Source organism: Equus asinus, chromosome 9 (assembly GCF_041296235.1).
Source record: "Equus asinus isolate D_3611 breed Donkey chromosome 9, EquAss-T2T_v2, whole genome shotgun sequence".
NCBI lineage: Eukaryota > Metazoa > Chordata > Mammalia > Perissodactyla > Equidae > Equus > Equus asinus.
In genome coordinates, this window is record NC_091798.1 from 87081872 (window position 1) to 87104850 (window position 22979).

The 22979-nt window shown below is 36.8% G+C and overlaps 1 protein-coding gene and 1 long non-coding RNA gene across 5 annotated transcripts in view; one reads left to right on the forward strand and one right to left on the reverse strand.

The window, feature by feature from the left end:
• ATG10 (autophagy related 10) overlaps positions 1-22979 on the reverse strand; it is a 208478-nt gene that overhangs the window by 112827 nt on the left and 72672 nt on the right. The window lies entirely within an intron of this gene.
• LOC139046219 (uncharacterized) overlaps positions 2375-22979 on the forward strand; it is a 40946-nt gene continuing 20341 nt past the window's right edge. The window contains exons 1-3 of the long non-coding RNA XR_011505978.1: positions 2375-2479; positions 7459-7572; positions 8743-8808. This is a non-coding gene — a long non-coding RNA (uncharacterized lncRNA). The remainder of the gene's footprint in view (positions 2480-7458; positions 7573-8742; positions 8809-22979) is intronic.

Genomic DNA, 22979 nt, shown 5'->3' on the forward strand with positions numbered 1-22979 from the left:
GCAAACATTGTCGAGTGATGAATGGGCGTTCTCCTGACTGCTCTCATCTCTGTCAGTGTGCAGGCTCCTTCCCACGCTTCTTCCTTCCCTTACCCTCCCACACGTAGGCATCCCCCGAGCTTTGGTTCTCACTTCACTCCTCTGCTCAGTCTAATTTCCCTAAATTATCTCATCCACTCCCCAAACTCTAGCCCTGGCTTCTCTGCTGAGCTCCAAACCTAAAATTGGAAGTATGTGCTAGACATCTCTACAAGGATGCCCTCCAGCATCTGAAATTTGACATGCCAAGGTTGAATCATCTCTCCAACCTCCCACCCTACCCATCCAACATCCTACTTGCCAACATGCATCTCCCCTTGCATCTCCAATGGGGGCAATGGTAAAACATTCAGCTTCCCAAAAACCTGGGTGTTGTCTTTAACTCCTTCCTCTCCCTTGTGTCCACACCTTTTATACCTTCATAATGTCTCTCACACACATTCCATCCTCCCCACCCACACTGACATCATCTAATGCAAAAGCAGCACAGTATGATGAAAAGAACACCAGGTTTGGACTCAAAAACCCTAGGATTTGAGGACCAGCTTTGCTCTGACTTTGCTTTGAGACCTTGTAGACATTACCTAACATAATTTTAGTAGAAATCTTTAAATCATATGGTCTGCAATTTGCTCTCCTTTGCCAAAAGAACAAAACCAAAACTCCTCAGCATGGATTTCAAGGTGCTCTGTTATCTGACCCCACCTTGGCTCTCTGATCTCACCTCCCAGTGCATCCCCTCTATCTTCCACGTTCTATCAAGCCACGACCCTATAATTTCCTCTCCCCAAATACACCCTGCATTTATGCTGTTCCCTCCAGTCTAGAATTTCCACTTTGGGAAACCTCTCCTTCGAGGTCCAATTAAATATCATCTTCTCAATAATACTTCCACTGATTCTTCAACAAGGTAAATGGCCCACACTCTACCTTGTAAATAGAAGGGTTTTTATAATTCTCTCTCTTCAACTAGATTATATAAATTCTCAAAGGACAGAGACTGTGGAGTATTCACCTTTGACTCTCCATCACTTACCGAGTCTTAGACACGTTAGGCATTTAATGGACGTATGTAGACCTGAATTGCATAAATGAGTCCCCTTTAACTCTTTTAATTTCAAAACAGAATTAGAAGCATATGGAAAGTCAAAACTATATAGTGAAAATGTATAAACAATAAGTGATTAGTTGAAGGTATCTTTTTAAATGAAAATGAAGAAAAAAATTTTAAATACATTATTAAGCTTTAAGAGAAACAAAAACATTGTTTGGTGCTCCCTCTGCTGGCTTTGCAGCAGCAACTTAAGAATGTTGAACACCACCACCACAAGGAAGTAAACAGATTCAATTTATCTGCTCCCTGTATGTACCTCCCGCAAATAACCGGAGTAGAAATTTTTCATTGAGTTCATCTGGAAATAATCCTGTCTGCAAAAAAGGCTGGTGTACAAATATTGTTTATAAAGAGACAAAACCCATCTTACAAGTTTGCTGATAATTCCTGCCAGAATTCCTGTTTATACCTTTGTTTTCTAATTAAACCACCTACTTTATGTATAAACTATTTTAAATTTTAGCTGAAGCTACTGAGAAACAAAGTAGGATGAGATCTTTTTGTTTTCTAACTGATCTATAGTTTTTCAAAACTGATTAGGAACATAAGAGGTTAAATTCTTCTTGTGTTTCTAAACAGAGTTATTCTGAGTACCCTGAAGGCATTTAATTCCAAAACAGGAAGCCACAGAGAGGAGCACTTGGTTACACTAATGTTATGCAGATCTTTTGGAACATATTTTCCTAAACGCTTGCTGAAAGAACCTTTTCTGCACCGCACGCTATCACACGAAGTTGGAGAAGAGCCCCCGTATACCACAGTGCACTTACTGCTGAAATTGCCCTTCATTATTTCTCTATTTTCCTCCACTTTTGTTACTTTAAATGGTCTTGTGCTTGCTCATAAAAAAGAGTAGTAAGAAAATCGGGGTGGTTGGGGTCAGGGAACACACCACAGTTCAGTTGTTTTTGCACACATGTGTACAACAGCTATGCTATGGCTTATGGCAGCCAACTTTTAAAAGATGGATTTAGAACTGATACCACACAAAGATTAACCCAACACCAGCAGAGAATCACTGATAAAGATCAGTCCTCTTTAATAAATTCATGTTTTCTATGCTTTGAACTGTATTATAAAATTTCTTTAATCTAAAACACGTTAAATGAAATTTTGCCCCGTCACTGAAGCAAAGAACAATAGTAAACCATCGGCCAATGGAAAGAGCAGTGGATTCACGTAATTAAGTGGCGTGGACGCTGGAGCTAGCACTGTTACAGAGCAAATCACTCACAGTGTGGCCAGTTCTACTTCCCAACCTCTCAAGGAAGAGTTCAGACTACTAGTGATCAGCAAGGTGCTGCCTGTCATTCCGTGACTGAACAGGTAAACTAGATCGTAGGTCCACTTTAAGTTACAGCTGTAAGGCAGGAAAAAAATACCAAGGTGAGTGCATTTTTCACATGCCACTTGATTTCATATACCATTTCAACGTCATGTTTAAAAATAGCTCTCTTTGTTAGTTTCTGTCTTACTTTGTATTCAGTTATGTTTTAAAGAAAGTAAATGATCACTGAGCAATTATCCTTCTGTGCTGGAAATTAAGGTTTCACGCACATTCTTGATTATCCATAAAAATGAAGTGCAGTAATATTAAAGGCACTAGTCTGGTCAGAAGAAGCCAAATAGGAAAGATTGTATATTTAGATCTGCTTATGGTTTCTTCCAAAGAATTTATGAAAATATTTATTCCATTCTTAACATTGAGGCAGTAAGAATTTTGTTGAAATCAGCTATGAGGACATCAAAATAGTATTTTTAATCCATTCTGCAGAGCTTGGAAATTATTTTCTTTAAGAAATCTCCATGTGAACGAGAACAAGGGTTTAGCCACTACAGCGTGTATTCTCGTGCTGAGATTTGTCACTGTTCCACTCTACCCAGCCCTGGAAGTGCTGAGACAAGAGACTGGCTGGCGAGCGGGTGCCTCCCTGTTCAGGCCATAGGACAATGGCAGCCAGGCACAGAGGAGGAGGCAGAAGGTCAGAGCACAGAAGGATATTCCCAGGCTCACAATGACTCTATCAACCAGTACATGGAAACCTCTAAAATGCTGAGCTGCTGTCTTTTGAGCAGGGCTGTCAAATCATTAGATTTGTTTTTGGAATTTCAGTTCATGAATATGTCCTCTAATGTTCAGAGGGCATCCTCACTGAAATGTACGATTACATAGATGACTGTAGCAAAGAAACCTTTACATCCCAAAAGATTTAACAGCAAGTCTTCATTATAGAGTGATTCATTTCACTTTAAATTATTGAATGCTCTACTCCAAAATGATACAACAAGGTTTCAGAGCTGTAAATTAGCTGGCAGTTGAATAATATCTAAAAAAGACATTTTGAAGTATGGAAGAAAAATATTTAGAATGAGAGATTCATTTCCATTTAACATCATATATACCCAATGATGAATGAACACAGGAAACTTATGATGTGGTTTGTTGCAAAATGGAAACAATAGTACCCAATAACAGTTATGCTTCTTGCATTCCTTACGATAACTGGTTTACCCTATTAGCCAAAACCAGAGCAGTAAACTACTGAACAATTTCAGAGAAAATTTCATTTCTGAATGAAATTACTAAACACTTTCTGTAGAGAAAATATCAGGAAGGCCATTTATCAAGCTTCAGCTGTGTCAATGTCATCATGAGCAAGTGTGTGACATTAAACATGGACATCAATAGGTATTCACCATAACTCAGTCCTTTGTAGACTCTGTGACGCAGTATGAACTGATAACAAAAGCAATTCATCTATGTTATGTTTATTTCAAAACACCTACAACATCAGTAAATACTAGACATTTTGAAACAAAAATACACTTAAATGAATATAACTTTATACTACCCTTTAGACCAGCAGGTCTCTAAAGGTATATTTTAGGGTAGACCAGTGCTTAAAAGTTTATTTAATAAAATAATGTTGATTAAGAAAAAACTAGTTTTAAACTGTTATAACTCTATTCTATATATTGCCTTCAGCTAATCCCAATATAGTAGCCAAAATTACTATAGAATCTGGTCAGTTAACATTACTACTAGTTTGGCTGCTAAACCAAATGTTAAATCAGTTTCTTGAATATTATTCATAAAAATTAATTACCTATGTTTAATTTTTTATATTAATATTCTGTAATTGCACAAAGTTTGATCCAAAACTGATAGAAAATATTTTAGCATTAACTAAAAATTTACAGTTAATTTTGAAGAGAGGAGAGGAGAAAATTTCAATATACAGTTAATCTTCTTAATCTTGTAGACAGAAAATAGGCTCTTTCAAGACTATCAGTAAGTGGAGTGTAAATTATTACAATTACCTAGGAAGACTGTTTGGTAGAATCTACTAAACATGAACACATACATAGCCTATGGCTGATCGATTCCATTCCCAGGTTTAACGCAAGAGAAATATGTCCAGACGTTCACCAAAAAAGATACATAAGAATGTTCATAGCAGCACTCTTTGTAATAGCCAAAAAATAAAAAGAACCCAAATTCAGAATATATATACATACAAATGTGGTATATTCACAAGAGGGAAGTGCACACAACAAGTAGAATGAACAAACAACTAACTACATGCAACGTGGATGAATTTTACCAACATGATTGAACAAAAGGAGACAGACACAAAAGAATCTGTAGTGTATAATACATTGACACAAGGTTAAGCATAAAGAGGCCAAATGAATCCAAGTGTGAGAAGTCAGATTACTGGGAAATGTTGGGGAGCAAGTAGTGACTGAAAGTGTCAAGAGGGGTCCTGGGCTTCTGGTGATGTTCTGTTTCTTCACCTGGGCATGGAGCCATGAGTGTGGTTGATTTGTGAACACTCACTGAGCTTTAACAAAACAAAAACAAAAAAATCTGTAGGCAGAAGCGATGGGAGAGCTACTGAAGCCCCCCCCCCACCCCCCCACCCCAGGCATACATACACACACTGTGATTTAGAATGAATTTCAGAAGGAGACATACGTCTTTTGTGGGAGAGGGAGACAAGTGGGAAGCAGGACCAGGGAGGGAAGCTGAGCAATGGACCTATTAGCAAGCCTCACAAATGTCGTAGAGAAAGAAGAGAAAGGGGCAGGCAGGTTTACCGCAAGAATGAATCCCAATCCCACAAACACAACGTGGAGCAGCCAACCTGAGACGTCCATGGAGGAAGTGCTGGGACTGTGGGCTCAGTGGGGTCCCTGTGATAGCAGGACCTCATCTTAGAATGCAAAGGGAAATCACAATTGTTGATCTCTACATACCAGGTCCTGTGGTAAAAGCTTTACAAAGAAATTATTTTACATTTTACTAGACCAAGAGTACAGAAAGAGCTCAGAAGATGTTTATTGAATTTAACTTAATTGCCATAATCCTTACATAATAGGTATTATTATCCTTGTCTGCAGATAAGGAACATGAGGCCTAGATGAGTTATTTGCACAAAGTTTTAGAAACAGCAAGTGGTGGGAGAAGTTGGTCCTTTTTGTCCTGGGGAGGAGTTGGGAAGAAAGAAGAAAAGCAAAGGCAACCAATCCCTCTGTTTTAATTTAATCTTTCCTCTGCAAAATAAGTTGTGATCTTTAGAAAGCAAGGTTCAATTTAGTTCAACACAGTGCATATCATATTAGATACAGATTTCATCTGAGGATCAAGTTAGGATTCCTCAAACTAAAAGTACTCACACTGGGTGTGAAATAAGGCCTAGATGCCAAGAAAGAGGAGACCCAAACAGCTGGGATTCAACAGCTGCTTCCACAAAGCAGAGCCAAGCTTTCTGCTGATGCCCTTACACATAGGTAAGGGCATCAGCAACACACTGGTGGGAAGGATGGTCTCCCCAAGACCTCCCCCAAACCCAGTCTTTTTATGTCTTGCACCATAAGAACTCTAGGATGAAGCAAAAATGCCTTCCAGAATTGTTCTCTGTGAGTAACTAAAAAAAAATATAAATATACAAATAATCAAAACTATGCCTTGAAAATGTATAGAGGCCAACTTATGTGTAACCTGTATTTTGTGTCAAAAATTTCATTTAAGTCTCTAAAGGAGCACAATTTAACAGTGTTTAATGTTGCATCCTTACTGATATTTGTTTTACCTATTTGGAATCTTGAAAACAAAGTTTCTTTTTTATATGAAATTTTTCTAATTTGGCAAGCAATAGATTTTCTCCTTCTGTTTGTAATGGAGTTGGCAGCCAATAACTTTTGTGTCTAACTTCGTATATTATCTGTGTCAGCAAGAATGAGCACGGGGGGGCCAGCCTGGTGGCACAGTGGTTAAGTTTGCACGTTCTGCTTCTCGGCGGCCCAGAGTTCACCAGTTCCGATCCCGGGTGTGGACATGGCACCGCTTGGCACGCCATGCTGTGTTAAGTGTCCCACATATAAAGTAGAGAAAGATGGGCGCAGATGTTAGCTCAGGGCCAGGCTCCCTCAGCAAAAAGAGGAGGACTGGCAGTAGTTAGCTCAGGGCTAATCTTCCTCAAAAAAAATAAAGAATGAGCACAGGCCTAGAACTACCAGGGTGTCTTCAGTCTGCTTCCTATAGACTTACAGTGCAATCAGGGTACAATAGTCTAAAATTACAAAACTTATAGCTTTAATATGTTAGATATCTTAATTATAGAATTGTCAATACAAATCCAAAATACACACCACATCAACATCTTAGTATTTTCCGAAGAAACTTATGTAATTCAAACACCAAAGGAAAATAAAAATCTACCACAAAATAGGACTGAAGCTACACATTTCACGTGCCACAAATCTTAAGATATATCTGTCTTATAGCTGTATGAGTAAAATTTGGGTCAATCATTTGACCAATACTTCCTGTAGAAAATTGATCAATAACAAAATTCATAAGGCACAGAACTTCATGTATCAGAAAGATTGCTAAGTGTGTGAAGTCACTACATGTCCACAGAATCCTATTTCACTAGTGCCTGCCTTCCATTAAAAGAATACGTTGGCTTCTGAATAATATGAAAACAAGACTTGTGTACTGAGTATTCACTTTAAGGAACACCTGTTTAAGGAAACTTACAGGAAACTTTAAACTCCAGTTTTGGTCTCCAACCTAATTAATGATCCTTCTCAGCTTCTATTTTCTGCTTATTTGGTTAGCAAGTGTTCTGTGTCCCCATCAAGTCCTTGGTAAGAACTTAACATGATCCAGGCAAAAGACAGACCCTGCAGAGACCCACTGAAGACCTCCCTCCAGGGGGCAGGCAGCACCCAGTCAACACTTTAGGGATGCTGGTCCAACCAGTTCTGAGTCCCAAAGATCTGTTTCTTCTTTCAAGAACACATGGCCAAGGACAGAGCCAGAGGAGGCCCATGGGTGGCGCTCAGGAAGCCCTAGTCCCTGACTGCTGCCGCCTAGAAAGAGACTGGCAGCATGGGCTGACTCACAGCAGGTGGGTACATGTGCAGGGAGAGGGGTTGGGGGAGAGGGGGTGGTCAAAGCAACAGCACTTGTTTATATAACAAATATTTAGAAAAAAGGAAGTCACTGTCTCTTTAAAAAGAAAAGATCTATTAGTACATTGAGTGTAGGGTGGGGATTGACTAGTGATTGATTGACAAAGCAATGTAAATTCCATAACCACCCCATTTGCATAGATATTGATTGCAGCGGGCTTCAAAAGACTGATTACGCTGCTTCCCAGATTTGAAATGAGTGCCTTGTACCCTGGCCTCACGGAAAAACCAAGAGAGCAAAGGTTAAAGAACTTAAATATGCACATGTGAAAATGTATTTATGATTAATGATAATTTATTAAGTGCAATACTGTGCTAAATTAATATATGTAGAGTAAGACTGCCTTGTGCTGATGGGATTATCTTGTTTATGATTACTGTTATTGACTTTAAAAGAGCTCCATCACTATTTTCTGAACAAGAGGCATGTCTAATATACACAATGCAAAACATTTGGATATTGACTACATTGTCATTGTTAATCTGATGTAGGTTCAGTCACTGTAATTAAGGGTCCTCTGTATCTATAAATGTCATTCCATTTATAACAAAGAATACAGAAATAAATTTAAATACAGATTTATTATTTCTGATTAAAAATAAACATACAATGTAAATTATAACACTTTATCAATTAATAATTATACCAATATCCTTTAAATAAGTTACAGCTCAACTAAAATTATTCAATATATAAATAATCATTGCTTTAAAATTAATTATGAAATATTTTACCAATCAATGTACTTTTTAAATTTATTAAACTACCATGAAACAGAAGACAAACTGCCTCCATTCTTTTCTTTGGGGAGCTAAAGGCTTTTTTTTCCTTCTTAAATAACTTATTCAGGTTTGGCTGACAAATATTTAGATTTTTCTAGGTTTTTTTTTTTTTTCCAATGAGTAATCTGAGAAAATATAAATCTAGGTGAGGCTGCAGTTTGAACCACTCTAAGAGCTTTTTCTTCTTCTTTTGGTGAGGGAAAGAAGACCTACCAGTGAGCAGGGTTTTGTCTAGTTTTTGGTTCGTAGTTGACGTCAGTTCAAGTTTCTACTTAAATCCAAATTAAATTAAAGATGTAATGCTGTCTTATTGCTCTTCTTAGGGTTCATTGTTCTACTTGACTTCAATGCTGGCGACAATCTACGTGTTGTGGGTGAGCCGCACAAAGGTCCGTGCAGTTTGGTCAGGCTGACTTGCTGGGGGGACTTTCTGAAGGAGAACTATCTGCTCAGTACTTGTGAACTCATATTGTTCATACAGTTCACCGGGACTGTTTCCATAAATCTTACTCAATTCTAAATGACCTGAAAAATTTTCACGGTCCCATTAGCTAAAGGCTTTGTCTTTAGGTCAAATCAAGTGTGGAAGTCTAGAAACAATGATCCCTTTATTCACACAGTGCTCATTAAAACTAACATTAGGAAATAATTAAAAAGAAAAAGCTGCGCTCAATTAAAAAAAATAAGTTCACTATTACCATATATCTATTTCTTTAGATATTAAAATACTAAACTTAAGGAAAGACATGATTTATTCTTGTGTCTCAAAATTGATTAATCTAAATTAAAAGTATTCAACACCTTTACCTGGCCTTAGCTTTTGAGAACCTGGACTGAAAGATAACTTTCTTGACTGTTTTGAATGAGACAATCAAGACTATAGCAAAATCCAGACTAAACGTCACAGTGCGAAACAAGATTTCCTTAGAACAACAATTCATCCTTTTCCGTATGGTATCTTTATTGCTTTTCGTTGTTGTTAAACCAGTTTTAAGTTGTCCATTCTCTTCTTTCTAGTTCTCTAGCTCCATACATCAATTCTCTCCCAGGCCCACACCACTGTGAATGGAGAATGGTAAACAACACTCCAATTTTACAAGATTGCTTTAGTTATGTGAGTAATATGAATGATAGTATAGTAAAAAAAAAAATTCTGCTAGAGTAGAAATATGCCCACTATTTTGCATCCTATCAGCCTGACATCTTCAATTATTAAGATGAAGCTAATATAATGGAAATGACTGGAAATGTATTTTAAAATTAAATGAAGAAAATGATTCATGTTTCTAGTTTGGGTTCAGTTTTTATACATGGCCATCTTGTTGCTGAGGTTGAAATTCCTGCAACGTGAATCTCCTGTAAGTCCTCTTGAGACTTCTTTGGGCAAATATTCTGCCATAATTTAAGGTGGTCCTAGACCTTCTGATAACCCTTTTCACATAATTTAAGCAATTGTGAAAAAGACTTTCTAAATATTTCGGTATTTTACTACTGAATCATCACAGGTCTGTCACTTTTAATCTTTATTCAGGAATATTTGGGTTTGGAAAAAAGAAAATGTTTTAAAATTTTAACACTAATATTTGGAGGGATAAAGGTCATTAGCATCCATAGTAATAATAATAATACTTTGTATTTACATAGTATTCTTCCTCAAGAAAGAAAATAAAATTCCTTCTCTAACAAAAAAACTCAAGGTTGCCAGAAAATTCTGTTTTACAAAACACATAACAAGCTTAAGATATTTTAGACATAACTGGCTATAATTTTGCAGGAGATTTACTTTTGTTAAATTTAAAAATAGAATATATTATTGCTTCAAACAGCATCCACAGCTACTAAGTAAATGGAGCTAATTTACCTTAACCTTGAGGTAACTCAGAAGATATTTCTTTGTAGGTAATTCATGGGTATCTCTTTGTATTTCTTTGTAGGTAGTTTAAGAAAATACATATACTAATATGAACATGAGAGACAGTAATTAAAAGACAGAAGATATTATCTGATCAGATGATTTTTACAAAAAAAATTGGGGCAGTAGGATGTGGCAGAGCACAGCATGAAAGTATATGGAATTACTAATTAGTGATTTCTTTTGTTAAGTTAGGACATTAGTCTACATAATATGTTCATAGAAACTTTCACTTTAGGATGAAACACTAAATTACCAGACCAGCTCACACTTCTCCCGAGGATACTAACATCAGCAAACAAACTTTGCAATGTTTTGGATAGATGGGCCCCATTACAAGCTCTCGAGACTTCAATAATAAAGCTGGCCTAGTTAGCCCACAACCTATGGAGCCCTCCCCTCAATGCCTCAGAGCCTGGCACAGGCTCTCATCAAGGAAATACAATAATGGAAGGTGAAGCCAAAGGGCTAGAGGGCAGCAAAAGAAATTGCAAAGCAGTGCTGAGACCATGGACTGGAAAAGATCATGAGGTACCGAAACAGCAATATTCCAACAAGAGAAGGTTCCATTTTGAGCTCACTTTGGATTTAAGTCATACCAGGGGAAATACATCTGAGACATAAAATAGGTTACAAGGTTTAAGTTGTTCTAAAATAAACATGAAGTTAGACTTATAAAAGCTAAGTTTTAAGCTGCTTCTACTAATAGCAAAAATGGCAGAAATTGACATCTGCAGAAAATTTAAACCCAAATCATCTGACAAAATAGACAAATCTTAGAAATAGATGTGTGAGTGCACCTGCTTTTCTCACAGCAATGCATAAAAATATTCCAAGCCCAGACAGTCTGTAGAACTGATGCTTTCTGAGTCTTTATTTGACTATAAAATGATATCCACGTGATAGCTGATGTGCCAGTGTTTTCACTTGAAAGATTAGTAATATCTTTGGTAATAAACCTGGTTCCTATTTTACAATATTGGTGGCAAGAAACTATATTTAAGGCAAAGGAAAGAAGCTGATAGACTTCTTGCCTCTGTGAAGTCTCCAGAGTTGAGCTGTCATAAGGATGCACCAGGGTAAAGAAATGTTACTTGAGGAGTTCAAGATTATTACTGTCTATTAATTTTCCTACTACAGTAATACACCTGGTTTTAAGAAACACAAGGTTCCTCTTGTTCTTCAGAGCCAGCCTATCTCTGGGAGTGAAGGAGTGGTTAGAAACTGAGGAAGGCTGGGAGATCCTCAGGAGGAAGGGCACACGTCACTTGCTCAATTTCTTCAGCAGTGATAGAAGCCTTTGCACCTCCTGCCAAAGCCACCCTCCCCAGCCAAAAGGAGCCAAGCAGGAGCCAGGGTGGGCTGCGACACACTGAGGGAATGATAGGACGAGAGGATCTACCGGCTGCAAGTACAGACACCACTCCCAGTTAAGACGAAATGAAACAAAATACTCTGTGATTCTCTTAATTGAAGATCACACTTTAGACAAAAATTAAGCTTAATTGAAATTAAAGATGGCAGCTCTCATACAGAGATAATTAGTATTTGCTAATTGCACCATGATAATAATAAACTCATCCCATCATCCAAGTAGATTTTATGCCTGGGAAAAACCATTCTCCTTCTCTTATATTTTTAAAAATTATTTTAAAAATAAACTACTCTTTGCTCAGTATTCATATTACCTGTGACATAAATATAATAATTAAATGATATTTTACTTTTGAAAATAATGACTTTAAAAACTATTAAAGTCAAAGAAGTTAAGTAATTTTCCCAAGATCACCCCACCTATAAAGGAAAGAGCCATGACTCAATGTGGGTCCTGCTTTTTCCACCCCCCCAGACCTCCCAACCAACAAATCACAGGTTTTGTCTCCATTTGGAACCTAGTTTTGCAGAACCATCTAAGGCTTCTCTGTGAAGGTTTCTTTTCTGGTATCTTCCTTTTCAAAATATAATAAAAACTTTTTTTTCTGGCTGTAAAAACTATAATACTCATTATTTTGAAAAATTAAGAAGTATAAGAAGAGAAACTAAAAAATAAGCATCACCTGTAATTCTGCCTTCCAGAGGAATATTGTATGTGTGTATGTGTTTGTATGTGTGTATACTTCCCATGGTATCATCTATACATACTAGTTTATAACTTGCCTTTTTTCACTTAATATGTTGAAGATACCTTTTCATGTTAATAAATATAAATCTGCCTCATTGCTTATAACAGATGGTAGTATCCTGAATGCATACACAGATTTAACAGCTGAGGAAATAATTGTAAAAAAATTGCAAAGATAATTGTAGGATTTAAAAATAATAAATAATTGCATATACAAAGATTAGCTATTTGACTAGTAATTGACATTCAAGTTATTTCTAGTTTTTATCAGCAATTCTACAATAAATTTTCTTTACAAACTTATGAAACTATTTGCTAGGATAAATTTCTAGGATTTGGGATTGCTAAGCCAAGTAACTATTTTAAATTTTCATACATATTACCAGATTGCATTCCAGAAAGACTGTGACAATTTACATTCTCACCTAAATGTGTTAGTACCCGTCTTGCTACCCATGCATATCATCATTTGTTTTCTTCCTTGACAATATGAGAGGTGGAAAATGGTAACTCTCAGTCATTTCAATTAGTATCACTCTGATTAGCATTGGTACAGAAAGACTTTTTATGTATTTATTAGTCATTTTTATTTCTTCTTTTCCCAACTTCCCACCATGAAAATGAGTAAAACAAATCTTAACCAAATTGGAGTTGGGAAGACCTGTAGGGGGAGCTCTACTGTCCTAGCACACATGATCAATTACATGAAACTTGAAGAGACATACAATTGCACCTTGGACAACAAGTAAAACTAGTTTATTACTGAAGGAAGGTTTCTCTCCCCACTCCGCAACAGCCAATGAGAAACACCACAGCTCAGCCAATGAGAAGCCAATGCTGCCCTAAACGGTTACTTTCCCCCAGTGAACTTTGTTTAGGACAGCCCCTGCCTGCTCCCCTTTTTTCTCTATAAAAGGAGCTCCCCTCCTTTGCTTTCTGGATTTGCCTATGGTTTGCCATAGCATGCACATCTTGAATTGCAATTCTTTTGGCTATTCCTGAATAAACTTGTTTCAAGGGTAAAATAACCGGTAAGTTTGCCTTTTAAGTTGACAGCACTAACAAAAACAAATAAATAAATAAAAGTACCTTTTTCCATTTTTCTTTTGGAATTTTTCATCTTTTTCTTACTGATTTACAAGACCTGCTTATATACTGGAGATATTAATCCTTAGTAGAGCACAATAATTGCAAATACTTTTCCCAGTTTGTCATTTGTCTTTCAACTTTGTTTATAGTGTATTCCATAGCATTGTTATTTATTTTTAATATAGTAAGTACAAATATCACTTGCCATCTAAAGTTACTAGGTTATTGAAGACCTCCACTTCCAGTCAAGAGGAAGTAACAGGGAAGAGATTTATCTTGCTACCTGAAACAACTAAAAAACTAGACAAAATATATGAAAGAATGCTATTTCAAGACTTTGTACATCAGGCAGCAAAAAATAGTGATCCCTGAGATGTGGGAAACAAACAGCCCTAAGATTGTTCCAGCTTATTGCCTAGAAAGAGTTTGCAGGCCACAGTGCAGAGAGGCATAAACCAGGCAGAGCCCATAAGGTTTCCTGAGTTGAGGAGATGAAACCAGGAATCCAAGGAAGCCAAGACAGTTAAGAGTTTGCAGAGCAAAGAATTATAGAGGAAAGAGCTGCCCAGAAAAAGAAGTCCCTCACATCCTCAGCTGAGTATGGATTAACTCATGTGTATGAGGAAAGAACCCAGGTCAAGAAGAGAACCATCCCAAAGGAACTGGAGGAAGCAATAGCTGACACTTGCACAGCACTGGGAATAGTTTGGGTTCCTACCAGTCATAATTCATGTGGCCCTGGGTAAAGTTGTCAGAGGAGCTTTGCCTCAGGAATGGGGTAAAATTAGCCCTAGACAAAACGCTGCTCTGGTCCCACCTAACAAAGCTTAGCAGTAAAATTTGAAAAGCATCAAACTGTTTTCAGATAACCTAACTGTATCCCAGAACAAAGTCCAAGAATATTTATAGGAGGGCCAGCCCCATGGCCAAGTGGTTAAAGTTCTGCATGCTCCACTTCAGTGGCCCAGGTTTGCAGGTTCGGATCCTGGACCTACTTCACTCACCAGCCATGCTGTGGTGGCTTCCCACATACAAAGTAGAGGAAGACTAGTGCAGATGTTAGCTCAGGGCTAATCTTCCTCAAGCAAAAAAAAAAGAGGAGGATTGGCAATGGATGTTAGCTCAGGGCAAATCTTCCTCACAAAAAAAAAGGAAAAAAAAGAATATAGGAATACAAAAATATCCAGCACTTGCTAAGGTAAAATCCACCAAGATCTAGCATCTAATAAAAAATTACCAGACATACAAAAGCAGAAAAATATGAGTTGTAATGAAATGAAAAAATCAATCAATTGAAACTGACCATGAAGTGACATCAATGATAGAAGTAGTAAATAGACATAGTAAAACATATATACATATGGTATTCCATATGTTCAAAAAGCCCAGGGGTCAATGTTTTCTTTTCTGTAAGGAGCCAAATAGTAAATAACTTAGGCTTTGCAGGCCATAGGGTCTCTATAACAACTACTCAACTCAGCCATTGTAATGCAAAAAAGTGGCCACAGACAACATGTTAACAAATGGGCATGGCTGTGTTCCCATAAAACTTTATTTACAAAAACAAACTTGATGGGCCAGGTTTGGCTCATGGGCTGTCATTTGTTATCCCCTGAGCTAGAGGAAAGGTTGAACATGTTAAGCAGAGATGTTGAAGATAGAAAAAAGATCCAAACCAGACTTCTAGAGATGAAAACTACAATGTCAGAGAAAGGATTAAAGAAAGATCAGACATTACAGAAGAAAAGATTGGTAAACTTGAAGATATAGCAATGAAACTATCCAAAATAAAACAGAGAGAAGACTAAAAGAAATGCACAGAGCATCAGTGAGCTGTGAGGCAACTTCAAACAGTCTATATGTGTAATTGCAGTGCTCAAAGGAGAAGAATGGGGAGAAGAAAATACAACAGAATACTATTCAGCCGTAAGAAAGAATGAACTCCTCGGGCCAGCCTGGTGGTGTAGCGGTTAAGTTCACATTTTCCGCATCAGCAGCCCAGGGTTCACTAGTTCAGATCCTGGGCATGGACCTACACACCACTTATCAAGCCATGCCGTGGCAGGCATTCCACATACAAAGTAGAGGAAGATGGGCACGGATGTTAGCTCAGGACCAATCTTCCTCAGCAAAAAAAGAGGAGGATTGGTGGCAAATGTTAGCTCAGGGCTAACCTTCCTCAAAAAAAAAAAAAAAAAAAACAATGAACTCCTGCCATTTGGGACAACATGGATGGACCTTGAGGGCATTACACTAAGTGAAATAAGTCAGAGAGAGAAACACAAACACTGTATGATCTCACATGTGGAATCTAAAAAAACAAAACAAAAAAACAAGTTCATAGATACAGAGAATAGATTGGTCTCTTTATTCACCACCTACATCTGGCTGACCTTTCAACTTGTTTTAACCAATAAAATGTGGCAGAAGTGAAGATGAGTTCTGAAATCTAGGCCTCCAGAAGCCTTGTAGCTTCTGTCTTCACTCTTTCAAGATCCAGCCCCAGGCAAAGAGGCCTGGGCTAGACAACTGAGTAAGACACCACAGAGAGGGAGAGGTCACAGCCTTTTAGACTCTTCAGCTCCGGCCAGACCACCCAATAAAAGCAGCCTCATAAATGAGTCCAGGTGAGACCCATAGAACAGTTTAACCAATCTATAGACTCTTGAAAAATAATAAATCATTGTTTGTTCGTTTTTTAAAAGATTGGCACCTGAGCTAACATCTGTTGCCAATTTTCTTTTCTTTCTTCTTCTTCTTCTCCCCAAAGTGCCACGCCCGCCCAGTACATAGTTGTATATTCTAGTTGTTGGTGCTTCTGGTCGTGCTATTTGGGATGCTGTCTCAGCAAGGCTTGATGAACGGTGCCATGTCTGTGCCTAGGATCTGAACCAGCGAAACCTGGGGCTGCCGAAGCAGAGCGAGCGAACTTAACCACTTGGCCTCCAGGCCGGCCCCATATCATTGTTGTTTTTAGCCATTAAGTTTTGTGAGGTTTGTTATATACTATTAAATATGAGAAACATACTTTTTTGGTTATTAGCATCAAGTTTAGAAAGCCCTTGCCATTTCATATTATAAAAATATAAACCTATGTTTTCCTCTAGTGCTTTTATACTTGAATTTGTACATTTAGCGGTTTAATTTTCTTTTTGCCATATGATACGAAGATGGTACCCAATCTTGTTTTTCCAAATAGTTATCTTGTTATCCGAATAACATTTAATACATAACCATTCTTTCCCCCATTGATTTGAATACTACTTTTTGCATATACTAAATTTTGAGGACACCTCATGGGACAAATCCAAAAGAAAAATGTTCAAATCCACCTTCAAATACAGAAGTTACTAAACCAAATTAGTATGGTTTGTATAAAAAAATTCCATAGTTCCATTTTAAGTATGTATTTGCATATTTTATCATAAATATTATTTTTCTACATTTCAAGAAGAAAATCAGAAACATGTGTTTTCCAACATTTTGTTATGGAAATAGTCTTATTATTCAGAAAGATTTTTAGTATTATATTCACTGTAATATGATTTTACTGGTACTAATTAACCCTGGTCTTGTAAAGTGGTTTCTACAATTCCCTGACTATGTATTAACCAAATGACCTTAAGTCAGCATTAATCCAACTGAAAATGCTTCTTGAGAAGACTTCACTGCAATCTACAAATATGAGATAAAATTCAAGTCAGTTTTTTCCACATTACAAAAATATGAGAAAAAATAGAGCTCGTTAACTTCCAGGTAGGACTTTGTCAACATGCAGGTCTCCTGGAAGTTTTTCAGTCCCTTAAAGTGAAATCTGAATAAGAAGACATTTTATGGAAATCATCGTAATAGCAAGATTAAATCTTACGTTCTGCCAACAAAGCATACTAACAATGTTAAAGAAGAAATCCAATTACTAACTTCAAGTAAAAGTATCCACTCCAATGATCACTCTTGAGTTGCCTCCTTTTAGTTCTCCTCCATTGTCAAACTTTTCCTTATGAGTGTCACGGAAACCATTGGATTGGAGGACAGAAAAAACATCCCAAAAGGCAGAAGTAGCAAAGAAGCTGACTTCTAAATGGGGTCTCTAGAAAGGATAGCCTGCCTCCTCAGAAATGCCCTACATCACTAGGATTGCTCCAATGGATTTGATCATGTTGCCTGAAATCATATCAATTAAAGATTTATTTCAGTCAATGAGTTTTCTCTTTCTAAAACAGACAAAAATCTCTAAGATGTTAAGAGCTTATCAAACATCATTTGTTTGTACTTTCATTGGATTTTTCTAATAAATTGTAGAAATCACCTGCACTGAAGGAGTGAGATTTTCCTAATTATATTTAAAAGCACCTTCATTCTGCCTGTTATTGGCTTTGAAATCTAAAATCATTTTTTAATTAAACTTTAATCTTGAGATAATTATAGACACATGTAAGATACACATGTATTGTAAAAAATAATAGGGAAAGTACATCCTTTACATAATTCCCCCCAATGATTACATCTTGCAAAACTATAGTGCAAAATTAAAACAAAGATATCAACACTGATACTGTCAAGATGCAGAGCATTCCATCATCACAAAGATCCTTTGTGTTGCCCTTCTAAAGCCACACTCACCTGCCTCCCACTTCTACTCTCTCCTCAACCCTGGCAACCAGTTAACTGTTCTCCAATCCATAATTTTATCATTTTAAGAATGTTATATAAATGGAATCATACATTATGTAACCTTTTGGAATTGGCTTTATTCACTCAGTATAGTTCTCTGGTGATTCATCCAAATTGTGTGTGTATCAATACTTTGTTCCTTTTTATTACTGAATAGTATCCCATGGTATGGCTGTACCACAGTTCATTTAACCATTCACCCACAAAGGATATCTGGGTTGTTTCCAGTTTGGAGTTATTATAAATAAAACTGCTATAAAATTTGTGTATAGGTTTCTGTAAGAACATAAGCTTTCATTTCTCTGGGATATATGCCTAGGTGTATAATTGCTGGGTCATATGGTAGTTGCATGTTTAGTTTTTGAAGAAACTACCAAACTTTGTCCAGAGTGGCTATACCATTTTATATTCCAAGCAGCAATATATGAATGATTCCACTTCTCTTCATCCTTGCCAGCAACTGGCGCTATAACTGTTTTTTTTTAATTATTATATTTTAGCCATTTTGATAGTTGTGTGGTGATATCTTGTGGTTTTAATTTGCATTTCTCTAAAGACTAATAATATTGAACATCTTTTTGTGTGCCTGTCACCTGTATACTCTTTTCGGTGACTCTTCATGTCTTTTGCCCTTTTTTTTTTTTACCAGACTGTTCAGATGGATATATGGTTTGTAAATATTTTCTCCCACTCTTGACTTTTCTTTTCATCCTCTTAACTGGGTCTCTGCAGAGCAAAAGTTTTTAAATTTGAAGAAGTACACGTTATTAATTTTTCCTTTTATGCATTGTGCTTTTTGTCTCAAGTCAAAGAATTCTTTACCTAGTCCTGGGTCCCAAAGATTCTCTCTTATTTTCTTCCTAAAAGCTTTATAGGTTTTCTATTTTACCATGATCCGTTTTGAGTTCATTTTTGTATGAGGTGTGAAACTTAGGTCAGGGTTCATTTGTCACCTGTAGCTGTCTAACTGCTCCAGCACCATTTGTTGAAATGGCTATCTTTCCTCAGTTGAATTTTTTTTTGCACTTTTGTCAAAAATCAGTTGGACATATTTATGTGGGTCTACTCCTGGATTCTCTATTCTATTCCATTGCTCTATATGTCAGTCCCTCCACTAATACCACACATTCCTGACTATTGTGGCTATATCATAAGTTTTGAAATCAGGTAGACTGATTCCTCCCACTTTATTCTTCTTTCCAACAAAGATTCTAGCTATTCTAGTTCTTTTGCCTTTTCATATAAATTTTAGGACAGTGTTGTCTCTAACTAGAATAAATTTTGCTGGGATTTTGACAGAAATTGTGTAAATCTATATAACAATTTAGGGAGAACTGCTATCATTGCTATGTCAAAACTTCCAATCCACGAACACAGTATATCTCTCCATTTATTTAGATTTTCTTTGATTTCTTTCATCAGCATTTTGCAGTTTTCAACATAGAAGTCCTACAAATATTTTATTCGATTTATACCTAAGTACTTTCAGTTTCTTTGTAGCAACTGTTATATTTTTAATGTCATTGTCCACATGTTCATTGCTAGTATATATACATACAACTGACTTTTGTATGTTTATCTTGTATCCTGTGACCTTGATAAATTCATTTATTAGTTCTAGAGTTGGGTTTTTTAAGTAGATTTCTTAGAATTTTCTACATAAAAAAATCAGGTCATATCATCTGCAAATAAGGACGGTTTTATTTCTTCTTTTCCAAATTTGTGTGCCTTTTATTTCCTTTTCTTCCTTACTGTGCTGGCTAGAACTTCTACCACTATTCAAATAAGAATGGTGAGAGCAGACCATGTTGACTTGTTCCCAATTGTAGGAGGAAAGCATTCACTCTTTCACCATTAAATATAATGCTAGCTGTATGTTTTCTTTATCAAATTGAAGAATTTGCCCTCTATTCCTATTTTCCTGCTTTTGTATCATTAACAAGTGCTGGATTTTGTCGAATGCCTTTTTAGTATTGATTAATACAATATGATCATCTCGTTTTTCTCCTTTAGCCTATTAATATGGTGGATTACATTGATTGATTGATTTTCCAAATAGTTGAACTAGCCTTGCATTCCTAGAACAAACCACATTTGGTCATGGTATATAATTTTTATATATATTGCTGAATTTTATCTGCTAATATTAGTTAAGGATTTTTACACCAGTATTCACGAGGGATACAGATCTGTAGTTTTATTTTTTGAACTATCTTTGCTGGATTTAGTATCAGTGTAATACTAACTTCATAAAATGAATTGGGACGTGTTCCCTCCTCTTCCATGTTCTGAAAGAGATTGTGTAGAACTAATACTAATTATTCTTTGTATGTTTGGTAGAATTCTCCTTTTTAAATCCCTTTTTTCTGGCATCCCAGTTCTTTCCCTTACTACTTCGGTGACCTAGATCTTTCACTGAGCTTTCTTCAGGTTATGCAACAGGGAAGTGGAGAGAGTAAAATGTACCCAGACAGGTATCTTTAAGAGTTAAAGGTAGAGTGCTGAGAACAGTACTCACACATACTGGAAGGCGTTGTTATGGTTACGATTACTCCCTATATATAATCAGTCACCAAGCCCTCCAATTTTTCCTTTAAAGATCATCCCCAGGGCCAGAACTAGGGTGAGGAAAGAGAGGCAGCCATGGCACAGATTCAGGGTCAGTGCACCTCTCTTGCTTTTCCCCATTTCTTTCTACATCTGCAATCACTCAAAATCACCCCTTCATTCCTATATACTTGGATATTTCAATGGCCTTCTAATTGGTCAGTCTAATTGCAATCACTCTCTGTTCTCACCTATCAAGACATCTCCAAATCTTCTTAAAAATAACTCTCTGTGTTCAAAAACTGCAAAGAGTATATTACTGATTACATGATATGTTTTATATCCCTTAGGAAGAGAACATAGGCATATAACATGGTCTTAAAGTTCATTGACTGCAAGCAATAGAGACTGACTTTGGAGCTAAGCTGAGCAAAAAGGAATTTCTTAAAAGGATGGGTGGTAGTTCCTAGAATTTAAGGAAAAACTTAACAACTATGCCTGGGGAAAGACAGGAGCATGTTAGCTCTGGAGTTGTGGGTGGAAGGAATTAAGAGACTCCTCAGGATACCACCAGTGGAATGAGTCAACTCACATCATTTTCCATCCCTAGGTCACTCAGGTTAGTCATGTGCTCACCCTAGGCCACGAGAGGGCAGAGTGCCTTGATTAACTGCCTTACCAAAACAATTCTCAGTTGAAGAAGGTTCCTGAGGGCAGGCTTTGACAATGAGATTCACCACTGTATCTCCAGCATATATAGAACAGTGGCTGAAGCATAGCATGAGCTTGGTAAATATTCACCAAATGAATGAGTCGAGAGAAAACAGAAGTATCTAATCGGAACAGCAGAAAATGGGTGCAAAACAGGGAAAAACGACAGATGCCATGTACAAAACCTCTTCATAATCTAGCCATACCTTATATGGATCAGTTCCATTCATTAAGGCATGGATCCTCTAAACCCCGTTAATAATAATTTCCATTATTACATAACACTTTTCAATGTATTGAGTGCTTCCACATACTCAAGTTGCATTGTCTTTGGATCTCTCATTTAAATTTCAACCAAAATTTCATCCACTCTTCAGTCCTTACCTTGGTTTCAATTCTATTATGAAGGCTTCCTAAATAATTTCCAACATTTCTCTCTCCCTTCCTTGAAAATTTGTGTCACTGCTGTGGATTTCTATTTGACTCTTGATGTGTAAACCTTGTCTCAAAAACTAACATTTGTTTGAGTGCTGGGTCTTGTAAGGCAGAGTCTTATAATTCCCAATATCTTTCCCCTAATGACTTGGACAATACCCTGCACCCAGGACATAATAAATATAAATTAAAATGAAATCATTAAGGTGATTATTTTAAAAAGATTTATTTTTCTCATTGCAACTAAAACTCTTACTAATCTACAGATGAAAGTATATTTTGGCTATAAAATATTACTTATAAAATTAATGTGAATTTTAATTTTAGAAGTATGCAGACACAAATTTTATCAATATGATGACAAAATTTGAATTATATGGTGAAATAACTATTATGCACTTATGAATGAATATTATACATTGTGGTAGCTAATCTCTAAAGATGCTTCTCCTCCTTCGCCTCTCCTCTCCTCCCCCAACAATAAAGCAAGCCTTCTGAGTGGATGCATGCCCTTATGTAGTTTCCTTGCTTTGAATCTGGGCTGGTCCTGAGATTCGCTTCTGACCAAGATAGTGTAGAGTAAGAGACGCTGCAGAATTTCCAAGGTTATAAGAAGCCTTTCAGCTGTCATCTGGGTTGTTTAGACTATGTGCTTTGCGGGGAGAAGGTCAACAGAAACAGCCACACTGGAGGAAGCCCAAGGTAATCATGTGGAGAGGACACTAGAGAGAGAGAGATGCCCTGCCAGCCCCAACCATTCCAGTCGTCCAACGGAGGTGACAAACACGTGAGTGAAGAAGCTATCTTGGATGTCCAGCCCAATGGAACCTTCAGGTGACTCCAGCCCCAGATTGTTGTTTAAAGCCACTAAGTTTTGCAGTGGTTTTTTACACAGCAATAGATAACCAAAGCACATACTTAAAACAATCACTCCAGCACACGCAAAACAGGATCATAATATATATGTTTTTTATTTAGGACATATCCCTAAAGCTATTACTATTTTGTCTATTGTTGTTGTTTTTCATTGTTTTAGTTTGTTAATTCTATTGCCACTTTTAGTTTTATTC